We start from the raw sequence: 18,620 nt of genomic DNA, 5'->3' as shown, positions 1-18,620 counted from the left end.
ATCCGTTTTGCCAGATATGCGCGACAGATTTCTTTTGGACTGGCTTTTATTGAAAGATTTTTGTTCATGACATTCCAACAACTAATACTCCTCGTGTTTGTCTGTATTTGTCTATATTTGTTTGTCTGTATTGATCATCTGTCTCTCCTTTCCTCTCTCACATAAGGACAATCCTTCAAGGTCCTGTCATGGATGCGTTATGGTTTCTCAGTGAAGCGCTTATTTTTATTAATCGAGGAGAACATTCTCTGCTCCTGTTTTGGGTTAGTGTAATCACATTTTTTAAATGATTTACTCGTGTTGACCACCCAACAGCACCCAGGATTATATATTAATATAATCTTGTTGAGGGTAAAAATACTTATGTGACTGGTAATTGTCCTTCATTGAAAGCAGATTATGTTAAAACTCCTGGTTTGTGTAAGCGACAAACAAAAAAATATTTAGTGGAAGCCAAATAATATAAGCAAATTTCGAAAAGGCCTGGACGTGTGACTGGTGTTCATGATAAAGAAGTAGCCTTGTTTAAGTTCCTTTATTGTAAATTCCCACGACGTTAGCAGCAAATGACACACAACGTTAAATAGTCCAGATAAAAGAAATGTTGTGTTTTCTAGCGCCATGAAAATTACTGTAGCGCACAAGCAACACCACAGACGCCGCACTACAGGAAATTTTCAGATGTCCAGTACAAAAAAAATGTTTTCCTCGTAAATACTTTATACATGGCCAAGGGATAAGGTGTTGATCTTTTTTTTCTTTTAAATACAACAACAGCTATTTCCACATGACCCCATAATATGTCAGTTTCTCTAAGTCTACAGTGTCTGCAGTGGATATGCAAACTCTTACAAGATTCTCTGAGGAACAGGTTCCAATAGATTCTGGATTGAAACCAAAACACATGCCTGATGTCTGGGTTAACGGCAACATTTGTAATCCACATCTCAGAAGGATGTGAACCGCTGATAAACCCCAGAGCGCTGTGTTTCTTGGCCTGTTCATCTTCACAATGTGTGGCCTGTTTCCAGTGGGAGCTACATTTAGCATAGCGTGTCATAAGCACAGAATCCTTTAGAATTTCTAGCTGTGCATTATTGGCTCTGGCACATATGTGCGGATATGAAAAGTCTACTTTGCAAATATTGGTCTAATGTCCTGAAAGCAAATTGCTAATAGTGGTTAACACCAACTTTGAAAGGTGGACATGGCAGTCATTCAGTGGAAATAAAGAGAAAACATTCACCTCGTATGCTTATCAATGAACAGCTTGGTCATTGTTAATTCAGAACAGGGTGTTTTAGTCACAGTTTTTTTCTCTCTTGATACCAGGCATGCATCGGGGGTCCTCCTGGCCTAAAAGGCGGCTCACACATCACTTGGTTTCATACTGTGAGCATGTTGGGAGCACTTGACAGCCTGAAACGAAGCAGCCTTAAAGGCTTAGTTCCTGAAAACGCCCCATGGCTGGAAAATGTATGCCGGATAGGCAAAAATACTGACGCTTAAAAATAGAATAAATACTACTTATTTTGAGAAACTTCAACATTTTTGTTCAGTAGCAAATTGGTGTTAAGATGAAAAGACATCATTTGTGAAATTACACAAACAAAAAAGAAGATGGGACATATTGGACACAGTGAAGGGATGTACTGTATTTTTAAAGATTCAAATTCAAGGTTCATGTCGCTGGCGTCGGGTTGAAATGTGCAATGTCCAAATTTAGCCAATTTTAGATTTTTGGACAAATCAATACTGTTGGTAAATCCCCACATGGATTTGTCAGTTTTCAATATTATTGGCTAATAACAATAATATGGCTAAAAAGTTTAAAATGGCTTGGTGTCTTTGACAATTCAATGTTGATTTTGACTATTCTATAAGGAAGCTCTCCTGCCTTACTCCTGGTTACATCTTCATGCAGAATGTGTGTGGGTGTGTGTGTGTGCGGGTGTGCGCGCGTGTGTGTGCGGGTGCGTGTGTGTAAGTGCGTGAACATGAGCGTGCGTGCATGTGCTTGTTGCTCTGGGATGCGGTTGCAGTATCTTGCTTTCGCATGTGGGGGTTGTTGATAAACACCACAGAGAATGTCTGAGAAAAGCCTGCAGAAGTGTTCCGGCGTATATAACTCCCAATGGTAGCGCAGCCAATCCTGATTTTGCCGCAATAATGAATGCTGAGCACAAGCCAACGTGACCTATGGTTGATCACTGTGTTGGGGTTTGTTGGGACTGCTTGAAATGCTCTGACCATGTTAGGTCGCCTGTTTATGATTCAGTGGTGGCGTCGTGTTACATTTAATCACTTGTATGCATTTCAATGACATTGGACTAGAGACAGGGGTGTGAGTGCCCATCCAAAAATTCACAGCCATCTGCTGATGTGCAGTACTTCGGTTCATACAGCTTTCTAGAGTCTACAAACCATATCGTTGCTCCTTTGTTTTATTTTTTTTCAGAAGCATCATTAAACAGCTTGTATTTCATAAAAACAAACCACAAACGGCTGCTATAAGAAACAAGCACTTTTTAAGAACAGGAATAGATTTTATTTCAGTGCTTTGTTCTGTGTTGTGCTATATTTTTGATACATTTACGTTGATGTACTCAGAACCAGAGTTGAGCACTTTACCCTTTTTTGCCGGTCCGTCCACGACCTGGGTACCATCCCGTCCTTGTGACTGCTATCTTATTCATAAAAATAATCATCCTTCGACCCCGTCCGTCCTCATCCTTTTAAATCGCTTCTGCCTTTACTTTCCGTCGATCCACCAACCCCCCCCAAAAAAAATGGTGCCACCATAAAATGTCCGAAAAACGGGCGTCCAGTGACGGACCGTTAGTTTGTCAATGTCGGACTGACGGTCACGGTTAGTGACAATTACACTGACGGATTAAAATCCACTTCTGTCATTCTTCAGTCCGTCATTTTTAAAAGGTGTCCCGTCTTTCGTCAATCTTCAACAAAACAGGCATCCGTCAGTGGCGGACCGACGGGCCGGTCTATCAGTCTGACGGAATGCCCACGTCTTTTCATTTGTGTGAGTCAATTTGTTTTCCTCACATTGTCATTTGCAAACGTATCTCTCTGTCCCACACTAACAGTATACCGTAGAATGCAGCACATCAGCCGTAGTCAAAGCGCTGAGTCTCAGACACCTGCTTTGCCTTTTTCTGCTTACGATCACACTTTATCTGCACGCAATATTTACACCGGAATCAGGCCTTCAAAATGCAGACAAGGGATGCAGTCCCTTATTTCTGATTTCTGCTGGATGTACGCTTGATTAAAATCACTCACCTATTAAAAAAATGGCGAGGTTGTCTTTAATGATGAATGAGAGTCATGCAAACAGGAGATGTGGGACATGCAAATGAGTCATTCTGCATAGTGCTGTGAGGTCCCCAGATATCACATGGAAAGATGCTTCATGTGTTGGATAAAGAAGAGAGGGGTCCTCATATGAAAGGGCTTCCTTGGGGTTGCTGCTCATACAAGTATGTTTCAGGGGAATTCGCTTGCCAACTGGCACGGGCACTTCTATTGAGAGAGACTTAAAAATTATACCGTTAAATGGTACAACTGCAGCATCATGTTCTGATTTTGAGCAGAAAGTGGTTTTCATTTCAACTAATAATAATCTGATATCTTTGGGGCTTCATGCATCATTTGGTAATAAATGAGGGATCATAATATGAACTATTAAGGAATGCCCCAAATAACGTCCATGTTGCCTGATGGTGTCAAAATTGGAATACAGCGGCACCTTGAAATACGAGATGAATTCATCAGTGGACCGCAGAATCTGCAGGCGCTTTGATCAACTCCACCAAAATCTCGTTACACTAGACCAACTAAAAGCAGGTCTAAGTTATGGCGCATGGGGTGTAACATGCACGGACAGTAACGCAAGTCCTAGTCCTACTGCTTGTTTGTTTTTTTTATCTGTGGTTTTGGAATTATCCCAGTGCCTTGTTTGCCTTTTTATTTTCTTTGAATTAAATACTTTATAAAGGACTTCATTTGCACCTCCCTGTTTTTGGGTCCTCCTCCTTGTCACTCATGACAGTTTTAATGTTCATTCACTAAGCCTGTTTGGGTTCCTCTCATTTCTTCAGTTATTTGTCATAGCACTGTCTAGCAGATGCATTTTATTAATATCATATTGTAGCTTTGTTTATATGTTTACTTGTAAAGATGACATACTGATGCCACATATTTACAGCAGGTTAAAGCCCTCTGAAAAATAATAAAATCCCACTGCATATAGGAACATGCAGTACATGTATCTTCTCTGTAACGTGGTACCGACTATGATTGACTGGAAGGTGTCATGCGGTCAAGATGAAAAAGAGTCCAGATGGGGGAATGAGCTGAGTTGCTAAAACTGGCACGAAAACTAAATGTTTTATGTACCATACTCTACATGCTTCTGCAGGGTACCTGGACGTACTGTATATCAAAAGAAACTGCAAAGGGGAAGCAACATATATTTGACAACTATGCCTTGCTTTAAAGTCACACAACTGCAGGGTCAGATACTATACATTTTTCTTGCAGTGATTCAAATGAAGGATGCGAGTCCGGACATTAAATGTGATTAATTTAAATATGTGAAAAATGAAAGCATCTTTATGCATTTGTTAGAGCAGGGGTTCCCAAACAGAGGCGGATTAAGTAATTGCTGTCCTATGTACAAATGCTACAAATTGTTAGTATTGACATATATTAGTTAGGATTGTTATGTGATGCACTGAAATGCTTGTATGCACAATTTAAGCACGGACTTGTGTCTACTACACACTGAGTATGAGGCCCAGTGAGATTATGTTGGGATATGGCTGTAACGTTTTCACTGAAAAAAGATGTGTGTGTGTGTGTGTGTGTGTGTGTGTGTGTGTGTGTTTGTGTTGCGCGTTTGTGTACCCTATATATAAATAAATATATAGTCTTTTATGATTTATTCATTCTCCTTCTCTGACTTAGCATGCCATGGGCAGATTTTTTTCTTCGTTTTTTTTTCTGAGACATGTGAGGGTGTTTTTCATTCAGCGAGAGAGAAAAAAAACCCAGTAAAAGCAACAAGACAAGTAAAGTCTTCTGTTGTTAGTATGTGACCCAAATGTTACCACATTCACTCTGGACAGACACTATATGCAGCATAGCCTCCCATTTGCAATTCAATTCAGTTCAATTATATTTATACAGAAGCAAAGGACTACACGACTTGCCTGGTGGTCCTTTACAGAAGGAGACACTCTTGCAAAAAAAACCTCTTGTTATACTTTGTATTTACAGCAACAGCCAATCCTCCCCAGTGGCGAGGAAAGACTCCCTTGTTGACTGCAGAAGCTTCAAGGCTAAATATAGCCCATAGTAGTGCAGGTACATTATGGCTGAAGATTGGCCACATGGGCAGCAAGAAGAAGAAGAAGCGGGTATTGAGTAGCCCCACTGTCTCAGGTGACAGGAGTTCTATTTTACTGTTAAAAAAGCTACTTTGAAAGCTAAAGTCACACATTTGGTAGTCTATCATCCATAACCCTAACCACTGTTATACATTGTGGCCCTACTTTGTAACCACAGCACAGTTTAAAACCCTATTTTGAGTTCGTACGTCTTTCAACCCTAATTTGAGCACCATAACGCTCCCGTTGAATGACCTTCCATTAAACGTTAGACTCGGCTTAAAACACATTTTTACTCTCGGCATTGTCTGAGTCCTCTGTTGTGTTTAATGTTTTATGTTATTAAAGTTGTTTTGACTTCCTTTGTGGGCGGCAAGGTTTTCAACTGGTTAGCAGTAAAGTTCAGTTGAGTTTAAAACCCTACTTTGTAACTTTAACCTTAGTGTAAAACACTAATATGGGGCCTTAGATTGAATTTAAAACCCAACTTTGAAACCCTAGCCCAAGTTTAAAACCAGAATTTGAAACCCTAACACTAGTTTAAAGCCCTACTTTGAAACCCTAACCCTTTTTAAAACCCTACTTTGAAACCCTAACCCTAGTTTAAAACACTAATTTGACACCCTATGTGTTGCTTAAAACTCTATTTTGAAACCCTAACTAACCCTTATTTAAAATCCTGATTGAAACCCTAAACTTAGGTTGAAACCCTACTTTTTTGTTGAATCATACTTTGAAACTAATTTGCCTAACCCTAGTTTAAAAGCCGTATTTGAAGCCCTAACTTTATTTTCAAATCCTACTTTAAAACCCGAATTCTAGTTTAAATACCAAGTTTAAAATTGAACGGCAACAAACCTGTTTTATTAAAAAGGAACGATTGCAGGCAGTCTTTAGCCACAGACTTCTCTATTACTGTAGAGGAGAAACTGGATCACCTCAGAATAATTCTGAATAAACTGCACTTCTGCTAGAGTACCAGGAAACGTTTTACATAATATGTACTGTGACCAGAAACTCACTTTAACCAACTGTTCTTACTTTTTGAAGCAACAAAATGCGGTCAATGGGATTGGAAAAATCATCCTCAATCTGCCAAATTTAGTGAATTTATGAATAAACAAAGTCAGATTGTATAATGCAACGGGGAATACTTCTGTCTACTTGTTTTCACTAATTGCGCTTCTGTGTCCTGTCTTCCTGTACAGTTATTGGCCATTTTTTAGGTACTAGTCGTGCAGTACAGGATTCTAATTCAAATTCATTTTTCATTGGTCAAGCATAAAATTGCTGACGTTCTTTTATTTGTATGTGTAGTTTTTATACCACATGTTACTATTTGAGTTGGTTTGAGCTCTGGAGCACTTGAAAAAAAAAATCAATGCTATTATGTTAAAGTTGTGTCACAGTTTGGTTGTGATATCACTCTGTGTGTATGAGTACTGTGGTGAGTACCCGGCAGGTGACCTGCAAAAAAAACAACAACAAAAAAACAGTAAATGTCCCACAGTGTCGACAATAATTGGATTACAATGGTAAACCATTTCAAACTAAAATTAATTATCAGAGAATAAAATGAGACAAATTAATATACTTGCTGGATGTGATTTATATTAACCATTATAAAGTCATGAAGTAAGACTATTAAAATTATGTTCTAACAAAAAAATACACCACCAAACAACAATTGTTTCATTGTTATGCTTTTGTGTTCCTTTGTTGTTCGTAACTGTCCATCTGACTGTGAATCTTCCCACTTGAAGGCTTCCTTCTACTAGCAGCTACCATTAATATTTCTTGCCTCACTTTTTACAGCAGCCTATTTGTCTTATGTCATGGAACTGCAGACACTCTCATATTTTCAATGCCGATACAATACGTCAACAGAAGCTGGCCTTCACCGAGACCATTTAAATATTCATCTTGCTGGCTTGTCTTACTATGAATACACATATGTCTGTGTAAATACTGTGTTGTTGGGATTTTAGTATATTCATCTTTAATAAACAGAGATTTGCCCGATGGTACAGTAAATTTACAGTGGATTATATCTAAAGATATGCTATAACGACCGCATGAACGATTTTTTGTCCACAGTACATGTGCACTGCCCTTGACTAGCAAACAGTTCTGGTTGAACCCCACTTCTCTCCCCAAGTCAGTGACTTCAAGTGGAAATCAACTCAAATATGTTCCCAGCAGGCCCACTAGTTGAAACATATTCTGATTAAGATTGTGTTCGAGGAATGAATGTGCGTTAAGCAGCAAAATTCACCCCTTTTTAGCCATCTCAGGGGGCGGCCATTTTGCCACTTCTGTCGACTGAAATTAAGAAAGTAAAAAAGGATGGATGGAAAGATTTATTGAGTATGAGATACACTACAATGTCACTTCAAGAAGGGCAACACAAATAGTCAGATATTGTAATTATTCACGTGCATGTGGGACCTGCATTAATGCTTTATGACTTCTAACAAATTAGTCAACATTACTTCTATGCGTTGATTACATCTAAATTCTCAAGGGTCATTGTCATTGTAGAAAACACATTTCCCATTAAGATATATCAATTAACGCATGCCAGCATAACATTACAGCAGCATTGCAAAATCACCAGAGGCGTTTACTGACAGGAAAATGCATACTAATCACCAAAGACAATATCGTAGCATTACAATAGATGAAAATCTTGTGTCAGTTGTAATGACTGGAATTAGGTTGAGCTTTTCCTCATTATAAACCAAGCCTAAAGTTGTACATGTAATAAGAACGTTTCTTATTTTAGAAACCCCTGCCTTCCTTAATGATTTTCACCCACATCCAAAAATTCATAGGCTAATTATTGAGGATCGCAATGTCATTATTTTTCGATTGAAAACCTTTCACATCATATACAGCACAACTTCACTTCTGGCTTCCAACACAGACATAGACGGCTCGAGGCTGTAATACACACCACTGCCTTCAAGCAGTGGCATTATAACATGACAGCAAACACTTTATATGTAAATGCTCGAAGTGAGTGTTATTGTAATCAAAAAACACTTTTAATATTTTATAAGTTGTGGGTGGAAGCGGGCATATAAACTGCGGTTGCAGCACTCAGTCTCATTGTTTAAACGCCTGCCGCAACTACTCTGCTGCAGCGGTGGGCATATTATAAGCCACTCACTTGCCTTTGGTTCCATATAATTGTCAGTTACCCTATCCTGAATTAGCATGTTTATTGCTTACTGTTGAATGGTCACACATGTTTGCATATTAAGACTTCAGTCCATACTGTTTGTCTATCCATTACGCTCACCTTGCTTCAAGCGTGACGATTGTTCTTCCCTGAATTCAAAGCCTGATATTACGAACTATTCGTTTTCCCATTTTTCTTCTCCATGCCTAATTACAACAATTTTTAATTAGCTCCAACTTGAGGTCTGACTGTAATGTGTTTGAATTCAAATGTTTGCTTGTTGATTGGGGAGTTTCTTGGGGAATAATAGTTAGGCAGAAATTGAACTTTTTCAGCAAGGCAAAAGACATTTTGTTAAAATGCTAAAGTCACCATATTTTAAAGAGAAAGATTGTAAAATTCAGATGCTGGTCAGCCAGCAGTTATTCATAAATCCCTACGGGGCTATAAAAGAAGAAGAAGAAGAAGAAGCATAGCTGTGGCTATTTGCCTAGCTGTCACTTCCATAAATGTCTTGGCTCCAGGATACTAAGTGGCACAGCCACACAAAAAAAATCAACGTGAAAGTGTTTCTTTCCTGACTACTTTCCAACAATAACCACTCCATTCCACTCAAATGGTGTGGCTATGGCAGGGAGTGGAATTCAGGGTGCAGGAGCTGAATACTTTTCTACTGTGAACTCACACTATGAGCATCATTTATTGTTATTATTTGACCAGTTACACTATGACCTACCCTACCCGCAAAATACTATCTTTTGAATCAACAAAATCAAGAGTGAACTTCCTTGTGCTTTTTTGAATCATTGTAACAGTGTTGTTTTTTTCTTCTCTTAAGATAATGGGAAAAAGATACATTCTTCTCTGTAAAGTGTAGCATCTGAATTGCCCTCTTTGTTAGTTTTGCTGATTGGTCAACCACTCCTGGATTTGATCCCTTTGTGGTTCTAATCTATCGTCTTGTGTGACCTCTGAAACCACATCTACTTGCTCCTAATAAAATGGCTTAAGCCATAATGAGTCTGTAGAGAAATAACAGCGGATCAGCTACCTGTGTCCCCACAGGGCCAACCACCGAAATGTTGTTAGGGTTCAGAGCCAACATGGAGGAAAATGGAATTGGAAAAAGTGGGGCCGCTGACTGTAACGATACTCGGGCTCTCTAACGAGACCGCAGGGAAAGCCTGTCACACCACAATTGTGCAATACGCACTCATTTGATCAGAGAACATCATTTTGGCAGGCTGTATCATGCTGAGTGGTCCAGCGGACTTTTCCTTTACATCCCCTGGCACACCTGACAACTTGGTGACTAAAAGTAGACGAGACTTTAAACCAGCTCGGAGCCGGTCTAAGTTGTGGTGCAGGTGGTCTAATGCGATTTTGGTGAATTTGATCAAGGTGCAGACAGACAGATTCTGCACTCCGCTGATGTCTGGTGGAAGTCATCGTATTTCATTCATAAATATGACAACATCATGCATGGAACCCTCTGAATGAGTGTAGAAATCATTTCATAGAACAAAGTATTATTATCAGAGATGGGCGCGTCAGTAAATTTTGCCATTCCGTCATTTGTCATTCACCAGTGGCCGGGCCCACCTGTCCATCGATATTTCAAGACGGACCAAAATTGTCATCGTCAGTTCATCACGCCGTCATCATTATTTTAAGGCCGCTCCTGTCTCTCTTGCTCCTGTCTCTGCTAAATTTATCCGTGATCTATAATGTTGTGGTTGGACTGAACGCGAGCTTTCTCGTTTTCCTTCTCCTCCTCTTCTTCTTCTTCTTGTCTTTGTTGGCGGACTACATGTCTTTGGTTTATACTGCCACCTACTGCACAGTAGTCTGTTTGAAGCAACACCGGTGTATATCCATCCCCGCTAACAAACACGTGAGACACGCGACGCGTGTTTCCGTCAAACGTCAGCGTAGCGGAAGTCCATCAGTGACGGACTGAGAAGGTCCGTTGGTACTGACCTGGTTAGTGATGATTCAGGTGACGGATGAAAACCCACTTCCGTCTGAACTTAATCCGTCAGGTTTTTGGAGTTTCCCGTAGTCATTCACGGATCTTCCGTCAGTACTGAAGGAATACCCACTTCTGGTTATTATCATCATCTTCTTTATTATATTTTTTTAAAACACCCCCTGGCCCCCGGCAGTAATGAGTGGTCGGTATCACACATGGACACGTGCGATCGGGGTGCAAGACGGTTGGACACGTAGGATCGGGGTGGAAGGCGGTCTCCAAGTTCTCACTTCAGAGCGGTGATCTGTGATCGCGCTGGCCAATTTTACATCATGGAGTTCTTCTCGCAATTCCTTAGAAATGTACTTTGCAGAGGTGGGAGTAAGTCACATATGTGCAAGTCACAAGTAAGTCTCGAGTCGTCCCCATCAAGTCTCAAGCTAATTATAATGTCTAATTCACAGAATCTTCTGAAGAGGATACCTCATCAGACACATTTGGATCACTACTGACCTGCCTTTTACCTTGTATTCTCAATGTGCTCTGCCGCAGTGTGTTCCTTTCCTTCACACGGATGTTGAAATATGACATTGGAGGGGGAGGGGGTTGTTAAAGATGCTGGCAAATCCCCTACGTATAAAAAATTAGGTCATGTTATTGAGAGAAATGAAGAGGCTTGGCTGTACAACGCACTGTAGTAATTTATGCAGAATCTCAGCGCCTCTCTCCCCACAGACTTGGGTGTTCTATCTGAAGATCCTTTTTTGGCAGAGCTGTGATACAGTTAATTAGAGCACAGAAACAATTCTTTCTCACAGTTAGTCACACAGGTAAGAAACACGTTCATTTCTACAGGGCTTAGTTCCTGTGACAATCGTGCATTATTCATTACGACTGTATGAAATGTCTTGTTGTAAAATTTAAGAAGAAAAATATCGACAACATAAAGTTAATGTTATCATTGCTTTTTCATTTTTGGAGAATACCAGCAACCAAACAATAATATTAGAAGTTGTTCAGTATTAGTTAATCATTTATTTATTGCTCTTTAGTTGACTCCAGCATGACGAAAAAAGAGAAAGACAAAGAGGCAACTGAATAGCAACTGGAGAGTAGTAGTGGGGGAAATTCGGACAACGGCAGGTATTTATGACATAGGTGGAGTGGGCCAAAGCTGTAGCATGGCAAAGGTTATATTCTTTTCTCTTCTGTTATTTCCAATGGCCTATAAGTAACATGACGTTTGGGAAGGCTGACAGATTAACACTTCACAAAAGAAAATACAGCCTCTCTATTGGCATTGTCTAACACTACAAAGAAAAGTCAAAGGGTCAAGCAGCCAATTTCTAGCTCACAATGGATCCCTTCACTAGTTTTGGTCACCTGGCAGGCACACTTTCTTAAGATGAAAACATTGCAGTAGGAAGGCTATTGCCTTGCATGTCTTTGTATTCTTGGTCAAAGATTTTGTACTTCCCTCCCGTCAGAAGGGTTTTGAACTGCACTCTGTCAAATCAGCATGCTTCATTGTGGAACGCCGTCTGCAGAACCATGCATGCAAAATACTTCTTAACTTTAGAATATACAGAGGAACGTCCAAGGTGAACACATCCAGTGCGGGATGCGGAAATTCACTGTTCCTGTGTCAAGATGTCAACAACAAAAACAGATCCAGTCATATCATTTCTATTAAAATGTCTGTTTTCAATTTCAGAGAAAATGACTTTTTGTCATATTTGTTTAAACTGTCACGATGACCTCACATATTCTGTGAAAAAAAAAATGCCCTCCCTGGCTTTTTTTTACTTTCAAGAAATCACTGCGACCAAGGATAAACAAATTTCCAGGGACAAAAGAAATAAGACAGGCATGACTTCTGCCATTGATTGGTTGTTTTTCTTTGGGCATGGTGGTTTCTAGAAAATCAACTTGGAGGCACATGATGGGGCCAGAGTTAGATGACTTTTTTTCATGAATCATTTTACTCATGCACGACTGTCAGGTCATACTGACAGTTTTAATAAATATGACAAAAATGTTGTTTTTTTAATTGCAAACTCCCCCTTTAAAACTGGTAATATTCAAACAACCAAATAAGCTAGTCTTAAAATGAACAACAAAAGCATTAAACTGGTGAGTCGGTCCCTAACGGATCTCTTTTTTTTTTTTTTTTCCAACACGTCTTAATTGTTACAGAAGTGTTAATTCCGTTGATACAGTGTGAAAACAACACGAATGCTAAAGTAATCTGCAAACGAAGGTGTATGCTTCACTTCTTACTTTCTTCTTAACCAGAGCTGGGCAGCCCGTCCCTGGGCCGGACCGGTTGGACCCTGTGGCCCGGCCGGATGCCCATTTTTGGGACGGAGGGGTGGGGGGCGACTAATTTTAAAAAATGGCTGGACTATGCATGGCCGGAAGTGGATTTTAGTCCAGCCCACTAATCGGCCGTCATGCGTGTGACGCGCTCGCCCACTAATCGGCCGTCATGCGTGTGACGCGCTCGCGAGGCGGCCAAATTTAATCTCATCCTACTTTGTGAAAGGCTTCTTTTTAGGCTTCTTTCAAAACAACTTGTGTCCGGGAGTATATTCAAGCTGCGCGCAGCACTCAAGTATGGCACATCATGCACTTTCCTACTTCCGGAAATACGCCGTAGTAAAACTGCTGTGTTCTGGTTTGCTGGCATGCTTTTATTTTGAAGGCCGGGAAGTGTGAAGGAGGGGAAGTGTGGAAAATAAGTAACTTGTTGAATGCTTGCAGGCATGTCGTCTGTTGGACCCAAATAATTACACAATACGACAAAACCAACCCCAGAGCTCGCAATGGAAATAAGTACAGTGCACGCAGCTGGATAAGTACGTGAGTAAGTGGTGCGTTGGAAGCGTGTCCACAGCGGGTTTGCATAGTAAGTTAGCCAGCTAATTGTCTTTAAATAAACATCTTCCGTTAGCATCTCTCCCGCGGGGGCATCATGCACATTTTTTTTTTTTGGGTTCAAACGGAGCGGTGGCCAAACAATGTTTATGAATATGGCCGGGGGGTTACGGCCGAAAGGGTACCCAGGTCAAGGGTGGAGGGTCGGGGCCAGACGGGCAAAAAAGGGTCAAGTGCCCAGCTCTGTTCTTAACACTCCTTGTTGAAGGTGTGGTGACAACGCTACAGAACTAATCCCTAAAAAGCAAAACGCAAACAGAGTTAATTCATTGACTCTGCGTGACCTGACCTACAGTACAATGGTGGCTCAGTTATACAGAGATGTTGTGTGGGAATGTTTCGACTGTGTGACTTATGGTCCCTAGGATGATCTAATTCAAAGTTGTACAACCTCACAGGTGTTTGACTATCATGGATACACTCGTACTTGCTCCCTCCACCTTGAAATAAGATAAACTGTTTACACTTGGTGACATGCAACAATTCCTCAATGCAGCTTTAAAAAAAAAAAGCATGTACAGGTTGAATCTTGACTAAAATGCAGAACACCTGCGATCTGAAGAATGGTTGCTGTTGGCATGAATTCTTTACGAGGATGACTTGACTGTGGCTTCGCTGAACTACTGTCGTCTCCATGATGAACTCAGAAATTTATGACAAACCTGAAACTTTGTTCCTGATTGAAAAGATAACAATAGCCATGTATGAGTTAGAATGTGCTGCACCACACAAACATGACTTCACGCTGTTACACACATTTTGGAGGTCTTACTTACTGTAGATGTACAGTAGTACTACTCCTGCATAACTCAGTCCCCTCAGGCAAATCATGTGTTCCGAGCCAGCCATCCCTGAAATTGCTCAAGATCTCACAGACAAAGAATGGAAAAAGCAAATCCACGATCTGGATGACGTAGTCCAATAGGTTCAGTGAATGATAAATGATTGTACTCATGCAGTTTTGCAGTGGAAGCAGTTGCTTGGTAGCTAAACATTTCAATCTTTTCAGCATCAGGGCAGGAGCTATTTAGTATCTCCCATAAATAATAGTGTCTCCTTTTTTATAGCAAAGCATACATTTGACAGAAGTAATGACAATCATAATAATAATGGTAATTATAATAATATGTATATTGTATATCAGGGAAACTGGAACCGCACTCTGAGTGTACCCTTTATATTTAATCTAATTTAATTTAATTAGCATTTGATACACGTACGTGAAACAAGGGGAAATGGGGAACAATTTCCAGAAAAAATGGGAAAAATTTGAAATATGAAAATAAAACATTGAGATGAAGAAAGATGGGGGTGGGGGGGAATCTGCAAATATGTGAATCCGCGGGTAATGAACTGCAAATATGTAGGGGTCTACTGTAGTTGTAATATCACCAATCACCACTAGATGGCAGATGTATCTTAATTGTGCTTACACTGGAGCTTATGCTGCCCTACACCATGGCGTGAGTAGGCTCAATATTTTTGGGGGGTTTGGAACGATATGCAGGACATAGTACCCCAATAATATTAAAACGTTGAGTGAATTGATTTTTATGCAGAAAAAAAACCCCAAATTAGTTCTTAAGCTTAATGTTGGTTTCTTGTTCAGCATTTATGTGCCATCCTTGAATGTACTTTTTTTTTATGCAAGAGAGCCCCTTGCACTGAATAAAAATGACAGTATGTGGTTATTTTGTTGTTTGCTGCAAACACTTTGTTGTTGGGAAGATCCAGTTATGAAAGAAAATGCAGAATGTGATTTTGCAAATCCAGCCCACTTACATCTGCATACTTTTCCAAGACCTCAAAAACAGTCAACCTGGCTTTCTGATCACCCTTGGTGTTTGTGCATTAGCATTTTGTGTTTTGTCATATTGTAAGGGCTGTGTTTTTGTACTGGCATCAGTTCTAACTTCTAAAACTATTTTCCAGGTTATAATGAAGAGGACGCACAGGAAGAAGTTGTATTCTTTATTACTTTACAGTATGTAATTTGAAACACTGAATATTCCATTTCTCTGGTGTTGGCTTATTAGTGGCGGAGCTATGTTAGAAGAGTTAATTGGCAAAGTTGTTGGTAATGTATCCCTTGTAATTCTCAAACATAATGAACTGCAGTTATTTTTTTAAATTCATTCTCTAAAAAAGGGGGGCAGGGGGTGTGGGGGTGTTTTTTAGACACCTCAGTTCCCATTGGCAATTCCATGCCCAACTCATCTGGGAACTACCGGCTTGTTTCAATGAACGGAGCTAAAATTAACTCAAATGCTAAATGAAGTCCAGTCATACAAATGTGGTAAGAGAAGAGCACTTTTATATCTAAAAATAATGACTTCCAGTCTCAGTAAATATATTGTACGCAGTTGTCTTTAAACAATCTTAGCAACAGTGTTTTCAGTGCTGCCATGTCGACAATCCTCCCAATAACACCAAAAGACACCAGGAAGCAAAACTGCAAAGCTGCATGGCGACTGTTGGCCGCTCTTCAGAAGCTGAGGGTTGTATTTGAAGCTCAAGGGCATCTCTGTAGTAGTCTGTGATCCAGGGGAGCCTGCGATTTATTTTCCAAGATCGGAGTCTCAAAAACTGCAGGGATTCCAAACAACAGCCACCAGGAGGAGGAACAAAGCGATATACTTCTTTGTTTGGGTCAAAATGATTTTGATACTTGTAAAATGCACGTCATATGTCCAGCCAGTTCATATTGGCAATAAATTCCTACTTTTACATAGTATCTACCTCCTGATGCAAACATCCTCAAGTGACAAAATACAGTATAGTGGGAAACGGGGGACTCATGACTCCAAGCATGTCAGTGGGCTCAAAAAGGGGAATTGAAATGGTGAAAAATGTTTAGTATGTCCATCACTGAGTAGTACATAGTTCTTTGCACCTACGTTTATACAGTACATACATGTACAACATAGTGTAACGTCCAAGTCTGAGTACATGAACCAATCTTCAGCCGGCAGTAGTTAGAAACTCTAAGATCTCTAAAGTTACTTTACAAGGTCTTAACAACTTAACTTTTCGCTCCATCCATTTTCTACTGCCAATCATATACAAATCCATTCATGTGAGGTTCATTCAAGAAAAAAAAAACTATGTTCAGTAGTGTGTGTTTGAATTTTTGCTCTCAATTTGGAAAGAACACAAGCGATTTCCTGTGGATCCAATTCTCATGTTCCAAATTCCAGCAATAACTGTTAGATGTACTTTTTGGGCATTTCTATTTTACGCGAATCATCACCACCAAATGACGGGTTGGGGTATAGTGGGAGATGAAATTCCTATTAGCTCTAATTAAGTCTCTCTTTTATCCTTGGCAATGGCATGAAGATTAATGACACCCTCCACTGTTTTGAGCAAGGTTATTTAAATGGGCAATTTTACTTTCCTTACATATCATTGCATTAAAGTTAGGCACAAGCCAGCCTGCTTTTCATTTTATTCGACTTGCCTCCAGGACATTTTTACGATGACCTTTAAAGAGCATTTGTACAAAAATAAAGTTGGGGACTGAAGTGGTCATTAATTGTGTGTTGGGGTATGTGCCAACTCAGAACATGAACTACCAACCAGAGAGAACACTCCGAAGTAGATGTGTTTAACAGACAAAAGAAATGCATTGCAGTGTTCATTCTCAAAAACTTCATTTTATATTTAGTGTTCATTCTCAATATAACTTCAAAAATGACAAATTATACAATAAAATGGGAATCACAGTTATGTCATGGTTGATACAATGCAAAATAGTAAGTAAAGCCACAGAGTTGACTTCATGGTGTGCCGAACTAACCAAAAGCATGAATGGACGTATTCTCTGTTCTCTCATCTAATCTCTGATTCAGTCGCACATTTCATGACCTTTGACCTCATTGTGATTGTCACCAAATATCTACCTCCTGATGCAAACGTGCGCAAAGAGAAAACAATGTATTGGATGCAGTGTAATGCAGCAGAGGAGGTAGCGAACGTGCTAACTGTCCTGCACAATAACATTTTCCTGTTGGCACTGGCCCACAACTCGTTGAACCTGGAACTCTGTTGAAGAGCAGCCAAAGCGCTAATGGTGTTTATCTAGAAAGAGCGGTTGTCCGGATATCATATCATCACCGGCCCTCAAATGAAGGGTGTTCTCTGAGGTACTTGTAATCTAGGTGTCAAGTCTCAATTCTTTGACTTTCACAACTTCAGAGCATAATTACTATGATTACAAAATGCCTGTGACTGTGTATGCATGTAAAACAAAACGTTTGAAGCGTTACAAAACACATCAGCAAAATTATACCTACAAAGCTGATTCACAACCAATTTCATCTGTTAAATGTATTTTATATGGAAGGGGAAAACAATATTTCTGAGGGTGCTCAAGAGTTATTTGCTGATTTAATATTATTTACAAATCACTTCAACTAAAACTACAGTTATATTTTGACTTGGGATCGTTTTAACAGCAAGCATGTTTTTGTATTTTGTGAATGGATTGTTTGAAATTCAATGGAGAGGACAAAAAAAATGTCCTCCAATTCTGGAGTGACCATACTATGATCTTTTATAGTCGAGTGCTCTGACAATACTGATTCATGAAATGAAGATGAGTTTCTATAATACAGAATTATGCAGACCCAAGTGTTGCGCTTATTTGTCAGCTTGCAAGAGTAGCAATTGAAAAAGCTTTTTTTTTTTTTTTTTTTATGGATGATGCAGCCATACATTTTATGTAAAAGCTACTATAACTGGCAACCATTATCTGCCACTGAATACGTAGAGACCACTTTTTGAATTGTACCTTAGTGGATGACACCTGAATCATCACTTGAACAATTTACCAACCAGATCTTTTAGAGGCAATGTACAAAAGCGGCTTTAAAACAACTTTTTGTACTTTTGTGTAGATTATAGCATTTTGGGGGGCCAACAGCCCAATGTGATTTTTTTTTTTTAACATTGAGCATGTCTGTTATTGTGTAAACGGTTGAAATGAAAGTCAGTAGAAATAAAGTGCAACCAAATCCGTGTTAAGTGTTCAGTCTGGGTATGCACAGCTATTTCACATTTACATCCGTAATGGCATAACACAGCACTGTGAAGCATTTTTGATGGTAATGCTTCTCTA

General features: G+C 39.7%; 1 long non-coding RNA gene across 2 annotated transcripts in view; it reads right to left on the bottom strand.

The window, feature by feature from the left end:
- Positions 1–10,772: 10,772 nt before the first annotated feature.
- LOC147147335 (uncharacterized) overlaps positions 10,773–18,620 on the bottom strand; it is a 67,885-nt gene continuing 60,037 nt past the window's right edge. The window contains exons 3-4 of one of the 2 annotated variants that reach the window (XR_015086901.1): positions 11,078–11,194; positions 10,773–10,929 (exon numbers count right to left, since the gene is read on the bottom strand). This is a non-coding gene — a long non-coding RNA (uncharacterized LOC147147335). The remainder of the gene's footprint in view (positions 10,930–11,077; positions 11,195–18,620) is intronic. The other variant, XR_015086900.1, reaches the window with a different exon arrangement.

The sequence above is a fragment of the Filicampus tigris genome, chromosome 5, assembly GCF_054856515.1.
Source record: "Filicampus tigris isolate MCC_2025a chromosome 5, RoL_Ftig_1.0, whole genome shotgun sequence".
NCBI classification, from domain to species: domain Eukaryota; kingdom Metazoa; phylum Chordata; class Actinopteri; order Syngnathiformes; family Syngnathidae; genus Filicampus; species Filicampus tigris.
Note: the sequence above shows the minus strand (reverse complement) of the source record. Positions and strands in the feature narration are given on the sequence as shown.